Source organism: Nilaparvata lugens, chromosome X (assembly GCF_014356525.2).
Source record: "Nilaparvata lugens isolate BPH chromosome X, ASM1435652v1, whole genome shotgun sequence".
Taxonomy (NCBI): domain Eukaryota; kingdom Metazoa; phylum Arthropoda; class Insecta; order Hemiptera; family Delphacidae; genus Nilaparvata; species Nilaparvata lugens.
This window is the reverse complement of record NC_052518.1, coordinates 101,281,888-101,295,121: the sequence shown is the minus strand read 5'-3', so window position 1 is coordinate 101,295,121 and position 13,234 is coordinate 101,281,888.

Below are 13,234 nucleotides of genomic sequence, written 5' to 3'. Positions count from 1 at the left end.
AGACCATGTCGTATTATGAAAAATCTATGTATATTCTTCAATAGTGCTAATGAACCAATGATATGTTTATTGACGCTCTGGTAGGATACTACTTGAAAGATTTATTCTTGGTCACAACTGTAATAATATGAATAATATCCTAATACATGAGAATAAGGGTATGATCACATTGGATGGGTATGTGCAAATTTACGTCGAATCATGCATGACCCGAAAAACAAAATTTGAAAAATGCTATTGAAACATGTTGTTCACACTGAACGCAACCAAGTGCACGCTTACAGTGTGAGTGTTCCTTTTGCTCTTTTCATATATTGTACGTTTCTCGTCTGCACGCGTGGTTATGCATAATTAAGCGCGCTCTTGCACAAATTATATTAATATTTATGATGGTCTCTTCTAACATGCAAAGGCTAGAGTCCCCCAGCTGAGTTAAGATTATCTGCTAAATGGCAGGGGTATCATTATAGCGCAATTAATAAACCAATTCAGTGTTGCTATAAATTTGTCATTTCATTCCTTAACTGTTATTTCATATATGCTAAAAATTTGAACATTTTCTGCTCATTTGGTACACAGATAAACACTGGAAACGCCAATATCTAGCACACCTTCTAGGCCCTGCAATAGCCTACATAACTAATACACCTCAAGTTACCAAAAATTTTGTACCAAACGTAAAAATTTTCTCTTGAATTTTTAAAAAGCTAAGAAAACGCTGGTAAGAGCAAAAAAATCGCCTATTCTGGGCGATATAGAAGTCAATAAGGTTTAGCTATTTTGAATTTCTAGACCCTATAACTGAACTTGTATTCAACATTTTTCTGTCAATTCTTGAAAAAGCGCATACCGTATTGGTCGTCTTTGAATTTTTTTTCAATTAGGGTCTCAGTCACTACATCTAAGTGCGCCTCTAGAAAGTTGAACATTAACTATATTTCATTTTGATAACTTTAAAGTGAAAAAACACTCACATTCTTTTGGTATGGCGACTACCGTTTCGAGTTTCTGTTTGGCTTGAGAATGTACAACACACCAGCACTAAACGGTCGTCGTTACACCGAAAGAAAAGGGTTTTTTCAATTTAAAGTTATCAAAATACAATATACTTTGTAATAATATTGGTAGAAAATATGGATAATCAACAACGAATCAACTGAAACACGACTTTCTTACTTATCCGGGTGAGTAAATAGATTAATGGGTAAAAGAATGAGTGTCATTTTACTTCTACCTAATATATATTATTATAAAATATGTCAAAAAACTGATATGTTTATACTTCATTCAGTTTTGAAGCTCTGCTATTCGAATTACAGCACCTTCTTGAATAACTTTTGCTTTATCAATTACCCACGGTTGTGGGATCAGAGGAAACACATACCCTAATTCAAAACACTACTAGCAGTTTTAATGATTCTAAACTTTGAAGAAAGTATAGGTATATACAGTAGTTCAATTGAAATATTATTTATGATTGTAAATGTCATAATGTCAATAAAAAAATTACGGTGTTAAACTATACAGTTAATTTTGTAGACCTACCAGGGTACACTATTTTATAAATTGTAACTCATTCTCTATTAAATGTATGCCAGCTATGAATCATATTAAGTCTAAAAAAACTTATATGTGTGTGTGTGTAATATTTATCCTACACGATTCAAAATCAACACTTTTTTACTTGAAAGTTTTGAAAAATAATGAATTTAGTCTTAATACTCCTTATTATTCATTTGTGATAACATTTATATGATGTTGACTTCTAGAAAATTCTTCAACGTGTTCATGAATGACCACATTTTTATATTACTCATGATACTGTACTCAATTCCAGCTAATTTTCATTATAATACTGTTATAATATTTGATAATTCTATAGTGTGATTACGTTATAACGTCTGTAGAAATAATAAGAAATCATTGTTCCCACATTTCCTTTCCTACTGCCTTCCATTGATTGTAGATAGCTGTATGTTAATTTTAATAGCTGTATATTAGAAACCTAATTACAGTTAAAAATGGCTGCAAGACCATTTATTGACTTTAAATGCTGATAAAACTAAGTACATCACTTTTTCACCCAATATAACTGGACAACCAGCAACTGATTTAAGTCTTACAATAGAAACAGTAAATAATCGCAATGAAAACACTACAGATAATACAGAAGTTCATAATAAAACATTAGAAGGGGTGCAAACAATTAAATATCTGGGTATACTATTAGATCAAAATATTAAATGGAACAAGCACATTGATTACTTATGTTCAAAGCTGAAATACCTAATTTACATTTTTTACAAAATAAAATAAAAAACATAGACATAATACGAAAAATTTACTTTGCATATGCTCAATCACTATTTCAATACATTATTGAAGTATGGGGAGGTGCATATGATACGCATTTAAAAAAGTTATTAATCCTACAAAAACATATTATAAGAGCAGTATTAGGAAGGCCACGACTCTATCCTAGTAGGGAAATATTTCTTGAATTTAAGGTTCCGACAATAAGACAGAATTATATGAAAAACGTTATACTCCATATCAATAAAAATAAAACTAATTTTGCTACACATAATACACGTCCTAACAACAGATTTAACACAGAACTCATCAAGCTAACCATATGCAGGCATCAATTTCAATATTATTGTAACTACATTATAAACAAAATTCCAAATGACTTTATAGATAAAAAAATCACACGCGATTCAATTAAAAGTATAGAATATTGGATTGACCAAAATGTATTCTTTAAACTAGTGGTATAAAAGTATAATGTTGTGTATACAAATAATTGTTACTAAAAACAGTGAGCGATGGGCATGTATACTCTTGAACCAGGCTTGTAATTGTCCCAAGTCACATTACAGCAACTTATTTTTATTGTATCAGTTCATTTGTTTTTCTTTGAGAAAGTTTCACTGTCATGATGGCCTCAAGATGTCACAGTGATTAATTAGATTGAAATTTTCATCATAGTATAGTATGTATAGTATTCTCAAGTATTTTTTTTTTTGCTGTGAGCCTGCGTTTTTTGTATAATAGGTATAGCTTCATTAGCATTATTAAATTTTTAGCATTGTAATTTCTTCGTTAGCATTATCAATTGTATATATTATTAATTCATACTGACTTGAATTGAAGCAGAATAAATAAACTGCAGCCTACTGCCAACACACAAGGAATCTTATGTTGGCAGTGCCAAGTATTACAGTGATGTTATTGATGCACTTAAGTTACAATCAATGTTATTCATATTTTATTGTAAAAATATGTACAGTCGAACATCTCTATAACGAACCTCCACTTAACGAAATCCTCTACACAACGAATTTTCATCTGGTCCCATGACATTTTTGAGTTTTGGCTGCTTATTTACCTCTATTTAACGTATTTCGGACCTCTCAACAACAAAGTTTTCTCTTGACTTCAACATACAAAGTGTAGTGTGTATAGGAAGAAGACAGTTATTTTCAAGGAATTGTTTAGTTTCAGCAGAAAGGTCAATAGACTAGAAAGAGATAGACTAGAAAAAGTTTTGAGATCAATATTGTAGGAAATTATGTAAACTTTAATTTTGTATAAAATAGTGTAGGAAATTATGTAGCCTAAGCTTTAATCTTCTATAAAAATAAATGGCAATCCAGGTAGGAAGAAGATAGGGTGGTAGACAGTCAATAGAGGGCGAAACACATGTCGGAAATTGAATGCAAGTTACTGGAAATTGAATTCCATGAACTTGTCATTATTGTAGACCAGGCAGGTGAACAACTGGACTTCCCCATTCTTGCTTTTGTCACACATTTCAATCCTTTAAACTGACTATGATGATGATAGCTGTGACGAACCTGAGAAGAATCCGTCACATCAAAAAGTTCTAGAGGCTTTCAAAATTATCTGGCAAGGATTAAAACTGAAAAATAGTGTACCAGACATGTCTGACTGTTTGAATAGATGTGAGTCGTTTATCAAACATGATATTTTATTCAAATGCAAAATTCAGCCGAAAATTACTCACTTTTTCAAATATAAAACATTAAAAAATAGGAAAGTTGAGTTATTATAGTATTTATAGTGAAGTTATTGACAAAATAACCGTATTTTGCGTTCCATCTAATAGAAGTGTAAATAATTGAAAAATATTGGTACAGAGTATGTACTTTGATTAAACTCTACTAATAGTACAAATAAAGCTTTCTGAAAATAAATTTGTGAGTTTACTCCATTTTATAAATGCCGGTATTCAAAAAACATGTTTTTTATTCTAACCTGCATGAATTTTCAAATTTCCATTTTAATATTGGCCTAATAGGTACCCTACCTACGTTCGCGATGATATGTTCTATCATAGAGAAACGATAGCATAAATAGATATCCCATGGTATAGGGCGTTTATGTCGCAACTTTTACTGTTATCCCAAGCCGATAGTTCACGTAGTTCTTTCCTATGCAGCTATGTGAGGCTGTTAGTCTCTCAAATTGTGCCGTTCATACACTATCACCCCAACAAAACAGTAAAAATTGACAATTATCGACAGTAATCGGCTTGAGATAACAGTAAAAGTTGCGACATAAATTCCTCATAGCATGGGATATCTACTTACGCTCTTGTTTCTCTATGGTTCTATGTACCATATTCATTTCTTTACCGCCGTGATACGATATTATAAGATCCATAGGATCGTGGCAGTTTTCTTGACAGAACCTCTCAATAACGAATACCTCTCTGCAGCGAATTTTTTCTCGGGATAATCGACTTCGTTATACAGAGGTTCGACTGTATTTGTAATTTTTGGCAATAAATTCAATTCAATTCAATTTTATAAGTATATTAATGTTTGCCAACGTTCTAGGAATTGAATGTCTATTTTGTATTTTATATCTTGGATAATCCACGTGTTTTCTCCCATTCACTTTCATTAACCAATCAATATGACATTACTTCTTATATTAATTTAATATTTGGTTTCAATGCTTATATTTATCTTATTTTTCAGGACCTTATTGGCTGAGGAATAGCCAAGGCTGAGAAATCTTCTTCCTAAATAAAAGCCGAAAGCAAAAGAAGTAAAGGTTAATAGGGTTTTACATTTTATATGGATGGGTTAGTGATAGATTTTCCACTCAACCTGTTGTATTTCGATAGGTAATACATTGATAATTGATAAAAATCCTAAGTCAACTCCATACACTTTCTGAATTACTTGCTTACTATAATAAAATCCTGTTGTATCTTGATAATTAACAAAACTCCAATGTCTAATTACTAAGACTCAATACATTTCCAGTATCATGGTTGAATAAATTTGGGCAAACAGCAGTGACAAATTATCACAAGAATACAGTCAGCATTACTAAACTATCAATCTTTTCAAATGTTTTAAAATATATTCAATCAGTTGCATTCAGTTACCATAATAATAATATCGTTGAAAATTGAGAATATTCCAACCTTAACCCTAAGTCACACTATGCATTGTTAGGTACCTACCTCTTGAAATATTGATTTCCCTAAATACATTTGCATTTTAGTTGTTATTCATTCATGCAGAATTAAATTTATTAGCAATTTCGCTATCTCTGCTTAAAAGAATGTTAATTAGGTTCATTAACATAAGATCGGAGATGGAGAAATAATCTATCATTTGAGGCGGCTTGCCTAACCTAACTTGTATATTCATCAATTATTGTTAGAATTTATTTTATTTGAAAATTTATTAATCTTCTTCTTCTTATTTGGCATTACAACCCAGCGCGGGTCACAGCCTCCCTCAATTTCCGCCTCCAAGCATCTCTGTCCACCGCTGCACTTTTCCATCTTCGCACCCCAATTACTGCTGCATCCTTATCCACTACGTCTATCCATCTTTTTCTGGGTCGCCCTTTCCTTCGCCGGCCATATATTTTCCCTTCCATTGCCATCTTTGGGGGGTAGGCATCGTCAGCTCGTACCAGGTGTCCTGCCCACCTCAGCCTGCGAACTCGCATCACAGTGGCTATATCTGCATACTGGTACAGCCTATAAAGTTTGTCATTATGCCTCCTACGCCAGACTCCTGCTTCCTGTATGCCTCCAAACACTCTTCTCAGGATCTTTCTTTCAAAGAGCATTCTTTCATCCGCCACCGTAGTTGCCCATGTTTCACTACCATACAGTAAGACAGGCATGATGATTGTTCTGTATAGCAGCAGCTTGGTCTTTCTACTAAGAGTACGTTTTTTCATCAGAGTTGATAGCGCGTAATAGCATCTATTGGCTAGCATAACCCTTCGCCTTACTTCTTTACTTGAATCGTTTCTGGAGTTTATAGAAGATCCCAGGTATACAAACTCGTCTACGATTTCGAAGTTTTTCCCCTGGATCTCTATGCTTTGGCCATGCTCTCGCCCTTCTCCAGAGTTGGAGGCCACCATAACTTTGGATTTATTCTCATTTACTACCAGACCGATTCTTTTTGCAGCTTCCTCCAACCGCGTGTAGGCGTCCTTCATAGCTGCTGGCGATCTACATGCGATGTCCACATCATCTGCATACGCTAATATCTGAGTCAGTCTATTGTACAGTGATCCTCTAGTATTAATTTGCGAGTCCCTGATTACTTTTTCTAGAGAAAATTTATTAATACTTAATACTAATTATATTCAACTGGTACCCTTTTACTTATACTTTATTGCTTCTATAACAATATAAGTAAGAGGGAACTAGTTGAATAGTTCATCAAACAAGTATTGAGTAACAATACTTGCAGATACCGTTATTAATAAAGACCAGTTAGGCTCAACTCACACTTACGCGACTCTAGTCGAGAGCATATGTTTTCAAATGGTGACAGTCGCAGAGACTAGAGTTGACTGGTCTGAGTGTCACCATTTGGAATGGAAACACATGCTCTCGACTAGAGTCGAGTCTCTTCTCGGCCTGAGTCGCGTTATTGTTAGTTGAGCCTTATAATACCAGTATTGTGGAATGTACATATCGCATTTTTCTAATGATCGAAACCATCATTGTCATGGTATTTGCACAATTTGGGGCCTGCTCAAGTCCTCGAGGACAGCTAAAATCGTGTGTTTAAGATACTCAAGTTTCTCTAGGAATTTTATGAATAATGTGGAGTATTATTAGGTGCACAATGTTAATTCTATTGCCTGAATTCATACTCGCTTGGCCGGGGGCTGGGAATAGTTTCATAAGAACGCATGACATCATATCTCCACTGCAACGGACACGTACACTAATGAAACATATATAATTCACCTCAAGAATCCTGTTTGCAATAAAATTATTAAAATTCGAAAAATTCTTTGAAGCTATGTAGTTAATTTATTGACTTGAATTCTATTGAACCTTTTGAATTGCTACTTTTGTTGATAATGACTTTTGCTTGGAATAATATTATGTTCTTTTCTTTCCACAGTTTACTGCGTACGGCCATCCAAGAGCGAATGGACGCTGAATGAAGGAAGAGTATCGATCGATTTCTGAACAGAGGAGAAAGGAAATAGGATTTAAGTAGATGACGAAGAAGACAACGAAGAAAGCTCTCAAGTGCAATTTGAAGTTTTGTTGGTGCGGTGATATTATGTTGGATAGTTTTAGGCTCGCTTACATTGATGGGTCGTACAATCAGTCTGTCATTCCTCCAGAATGGCATTTACTGACAAGTTTGTTCAAAATGGTCCACTCACTCTAAAAATTTTAATATCCATGTACACGCTAAAGTCAATGAGAAGCTTTACCAGTATACAGTCTGTACACGAAGTTTTCACTTGATTGTGTAGTTTGGATACGATGTGCGTACACATACCAACCAATCTTGGACCTTATCAGTTGCCGTTTCACCTAATATGTTCAATAGAGACTGAAAGACCTTTTCCGTCTAAGGCCCCGGTTGCACAAAAGCCGTTAAAATTTTAATCGTGATTAATTTCACGAGAACCAATCAAGATGGTTTTCCAAAAAGAATGTTTCTCTGATTGGCTCTCGTGAAATTAATCACGATTAAAATTTAACCGGCACCAAGGCTATTGGTATTAGTATGCACATGTCTATCCAAATTTTGAAATTGAGAGAAACTTTTTGTACAGACTGTACACTGGTAAGGCTTCTCTTTGGTTTGAGTGCGCATGTAGATATTCAAATTTTTAGAGTGAGTGGACCTTTTTGAACAAACTGTACACTGGTAGAGTACTCATTAATTGAGTGTTCATTTAAGTTTTAAAAAATTAAATGTCAAAGATTAGTTTTTGATTAAAATTTAAAACTCAATTTCTGACAATAAATGTATATCTAATTATTGTAGATGGAATTTGAACTCGTCAAAATGTACGATTGTTCTAAAAATGTAAATGCAAATCAACTTTGTAAATAAAACTAAACAACATAATTATTATTGTATTTTTATTTTATTGTGTAGCCATGCTACATCTCTCATGATCTCTTGCCATGCTACAGAATTCAATGTATATGTTCAATCTAGGTTAGAAAATCGCTATTATTAGGTAAGACATTTTTGGCACTGGTTCTACACTACTTATTACTCTTGTCGTGTTGATGTTTGGGTTATTGATATTATAATGCACAAGTGTCAAATGGGCAATCGAACATTTCTTTCTCAGACGCATTCACCTGTAAGTTTTATAATCAATAGAACAATAGTTAGGTAAGAACAATAATTTATAGGAATATAAAAATATTATTTGTTGTTGGTTATCCATCTTTTTTCACTATTATTATTACTATCTTATTTAATAAAACTTTTTAAGTGAAAAAACACTTGTGGACGTCGCCACATCAAATAATGTGAGTGTTTTTTTCACTTAGAAGTTTTATTAAATACGATGGTAATAGTATAATGTTGAAAAAATGTTAAATTATATTGAATGTGTTTAAGACAGTGATTTTTAAAATCACGATTCGATAAAATCACAAATTGCAATTGAGAAAGAAATATTTTATGACTGATTGACATTGGTGAATTAGACTGTCGACTAACTTTGAGGAAGATTAATGAACTTGATTGCCAGAATGAGACAATTATTAGCTGGAACTATATTACTAGGTGCTAGTCACTGGATTCTAGTTTTTATTTAAACGGTTCATTGTGTACAAATATTCTGAGTTTGACTCTGAGCTTGTGGGAGCGCTTCTTCAGGGCCTGGATTCATAGAGAGCGGTCTTATGAGGATATTGATTCCTAAAATCGCTCTCTGTGTGTCCAGATGCTCATGTCATCATGTTTACAATATTTTTTACCGTTGGCAGAAAAGTAATGCAGCTATCTCTGCGTCGTGCTGTGGTATTTCGCCGGCCGGCGGGGGATTAGCATCCGGTCCATGAGCAAAAACAGACAATCTTTTGGGATTTTTTCTAACAATCTTTTGGGATTTTTTCAAACAATCTTTTGGGATTTTTTCTAACAATCTTTTGGGATTTTTTCTAACAATCTAATTTGATTAATACCACTACTGGTACATTTAAGAAGAATTTTGTTATTATACCTCTATATTTAACGAAAATTAGTTGAAACCAATAATATTGATTTAGACCAGATAGTTGTTTACAACAGCTAAACTGGCAGTTTAGGGATCGATAGAAATTCTCTACTAATTAGGTCAAAAATATTGTCTGCAGTCATGAGGGTTGACTGCAATCAACTACCCTTGCAGTCCGAGTGGAGGCACTAGAATAGAGATGAAAAATAAAAATGCTATTAAGTGATGTCGACACCACTTACGACTAAGTTGTGGGTCAGAAGTGGAAGATCGCAGAAAGGTATTTGTCTAGGATCCACCCGAAATATCTATAATAATTTTAAAGATATTGTAGGGGTAGGGGGCTTGATGATCAAGCGTGTCCTTATCACCGCCACTGAAGCCCATATTAAGCTACATTCAGACTTATGCGCCATGAACACATGCCTTATGCTTGAAATCAGCTGATGCTACTTATAACTAACTATATATGTACAGATACGGTATATAATAAGCATGGCATAAGCTGATTAAAAGCGTAACGCGTAAATCTGCACACTGCTTTAAAATATCGATGATTGTCTCCATGTATGGATAGAGTAGAACTAGATTCATGATTGAAATATGTTTATTGCAGTGTTGTAATTGTAATGCATGGCACTATCTCCATAGCATAGCGTTAGTGGCTACTCACATTGGATGTGCAGTTGAAATAAACGTGTACCGTACAGTGTGAGCACTCAATGTGCTCTATTTAGGTTTTGATATCCTCTAAGAAAAAACCAATAGAGGCAAGATATTAACAAGAAACAATAACGATGAAATAAAGTTTTAAAATAGTGAAACCAGAATCAATTATTTAGTTACAAATTATTGGGAACATGTATTTTGCATTTGTACAGTCCAGGTTGAGTTATGGTATTTCTTGTTGGGCCTCTACATATTTATCACATTTTATGCCAATTATAATATTGCAGAAGGCTTTTATTCGGGTTATCTGTGGTGAAAGTAGACATGCTCACTCTTACCCCCTTTTCAGAGAATCATCTATATATTGCCTCTGCGTCATTTATATGTATTCAAAGTTCTTTAGGCTAAGTGGCAATCGAGTTGCGGATTTTGCTTATAATACTAGAGGGTTAATAATATTCCACCCAGATCATATTGCAGTCTCTTTCAAAAGAGCTTCATTTTCTTGGGTCCTAAATTTTTTAATAGTCTGCCCGTCAAGATTAAGAATTCAAATAATCTTAAATCTTACAAATTTAAATTACACCAATGGTTGATGGATCATTCTCCGGTTGAGATTAATGAGCTTTTTATTATTCTTAGATGAATCACCTTGACAGTCACTTGTTTCAGTATTTTATTAAGAATTATTATGATTTCTCCATGATGCGTGTGTGTATGGGATGAATTAAGATAATTAAATTTAATAAAGATGAGTTTATAGATGAGCATTTTTATTTGAGTTATGAATGTATTTCACTCCTGTTTGCAGACAAGATTTTTCTCAAGCAAACAGTATTGTATTCAATGATCTGTTAAAGGACCCAACTCCAAATAGCTCCTTATGTATCTTTTCGGATGCAACACGTTGAAGATACAAAAGAGCATCTGTTGCTTATGAAAAGATACATTTTAAAAAATGTTGGAACTCCAAAAAGCTCCTTATGTATCTTTTCGGATTCAACACGTTGAAGATACAAAAGAGCATCTGTTGCTTATGAAAAGATACATTTTAAAAAATGTTGGAACTCCAAAAAGCTCCTTATGTATCTTTTCGGATGCAACACGTTGAAGATACAAAAGAGCATCTGTTTCTTATGAAAAGATACATTTTAAAAAATGTTGGAACTCCAAAAAGCTCCTTATGTATATTTTCGGATGCAACACGTTGAAGATACAAAAGAGCATCTGTTGCTTATGAAAAGATACATTTTAAAAAATGTTGGATGTTTTTGAACGGATAGTATTGTAGTCTAGTGGCCCTTCGTCGATAGGCAAAGCTACAGCACCCGGACTGTATTATCAGAGACAAGAATAATATAATATATATACTTATCCTTCATCTATGGTATTATATTATACCATAGAGAAACAATAGCGTAAGTAGATATCCCATGGTATAGGGAATTTATGTCGCAACTTTTACTGTTATCTCAAGCCGATTACTGTCGATTTTTACTGTTTTGACCGGGTAAGAGTGTATGAACGGCACAATATGAGATACTACCAGCGTCACACAGCTGCATAGGAAAGAACTACGTGAACTATCGGCTTGGGATAACAGTAAAAGTTGCGATATAAACGTCCTATACCATGGGATATCTACTTACGCTATCGTTTCTCTATGATTATACTGAGTGTTGTATTCTAACCAATTTGAGCTTTGGAAGTGGATTGGTTGATTCAAGTATAATATATAACTAGTATATTATAGTTATCAGCTCTTTCTAGAATTCCAACTTCTGACAAATTTGAGCTTTGGAAGTAGATTGGTTGATTCAAGTATATAGTTTTCCTACAGTTACGTTGAAAAGTGGCCATTGCTGCACTGATTACAGAATGCAAAGAATCACTTTTCCGCTCTAGTGCGGCAAAAATTTTTCTGCACTCCAGATTTGCAACATGGCAATGCAAAATACTTAGTAGGTTATATGGAGCACCAGTGCAGCAAAATCAAAATGAAGTTGGTAACAGTGACTGCTGTGGCTGCTATAGTGAGCAGAGGTGCAACGAAGCACAACGCGCTAATTATTATTCATTATATATTATAACCAACGACAACGAGGACTTTAGGATTTTAGGATTAAGGTTTTTATCAATAATAAAATTACACAGAAAAACATTTGATGCATTTCAGGCAATTTTACCCATAATTACCCACTTTTCATATTCAATGGTAACTGTAGGAAAAACTTAATGTGAAATACGTGCGAAAAGTTCCTCTGCTGCACTCAAGAAACCATTCCGCCCTCGCCTACGGCTCGGGCATAAACGTTTCTTTCGGTGCAGCAAACTGTCACTTTGCGCACTAGTTGCACAATAGTTATTTGTGCAACTAGTGCGCAAAGTGACAATTTGCTGCATCGAAAGAAACGTTTACGCCCGAGCCGTAGGCGAGGGCGGAATGGTTTCTTGAGTGCAGCAAACGAACTTTGCGCACGTATTTCACATTAAATTTTTCCTACAGTTACCATTGAATATGAAAAGTGGGTAATTATGGGTAAAATTGCCTGAATAATGTAGTAGTGTTTGAATGGCGGGGGGCGGCTGTGTGGTGTGTGCTGTGTGGGTAGCACTGTGCTGTCGTTGTCCTTGGTTATAATATATAATGAATAATAATTAGCGCGTTGTGCTTGGTTGCACCTCTGCTCACTATAGCAGCCACAGCAGTCACTGTTACCAACTTCATTTTGATTTTGCTGCACTGGTGCTCCATATAACCTACTAACTATTTTGCGTTGTCATGCTGCAAATCTGGAGTACGCAAAGTACTCACTTTGTGCACTAGTGCGGAAAAGTGATTCTTTGCAGCCTGCAATCAGTGCACAAATGGTCACTTTTCAGGGTATCTGTAGGAAAATAACTATTTCAGCTCTAACTGGAATACCTACTGAGTCAACAGCTGGCTCAATTGAAACACATTACAATAAATTCCACCATAAATTGATTAAACGGGTTTTATAGTTGAATTAACTTTGGGGGAAGCATATAATAAACTAGCAACAAAGATAAGTGGTATCAA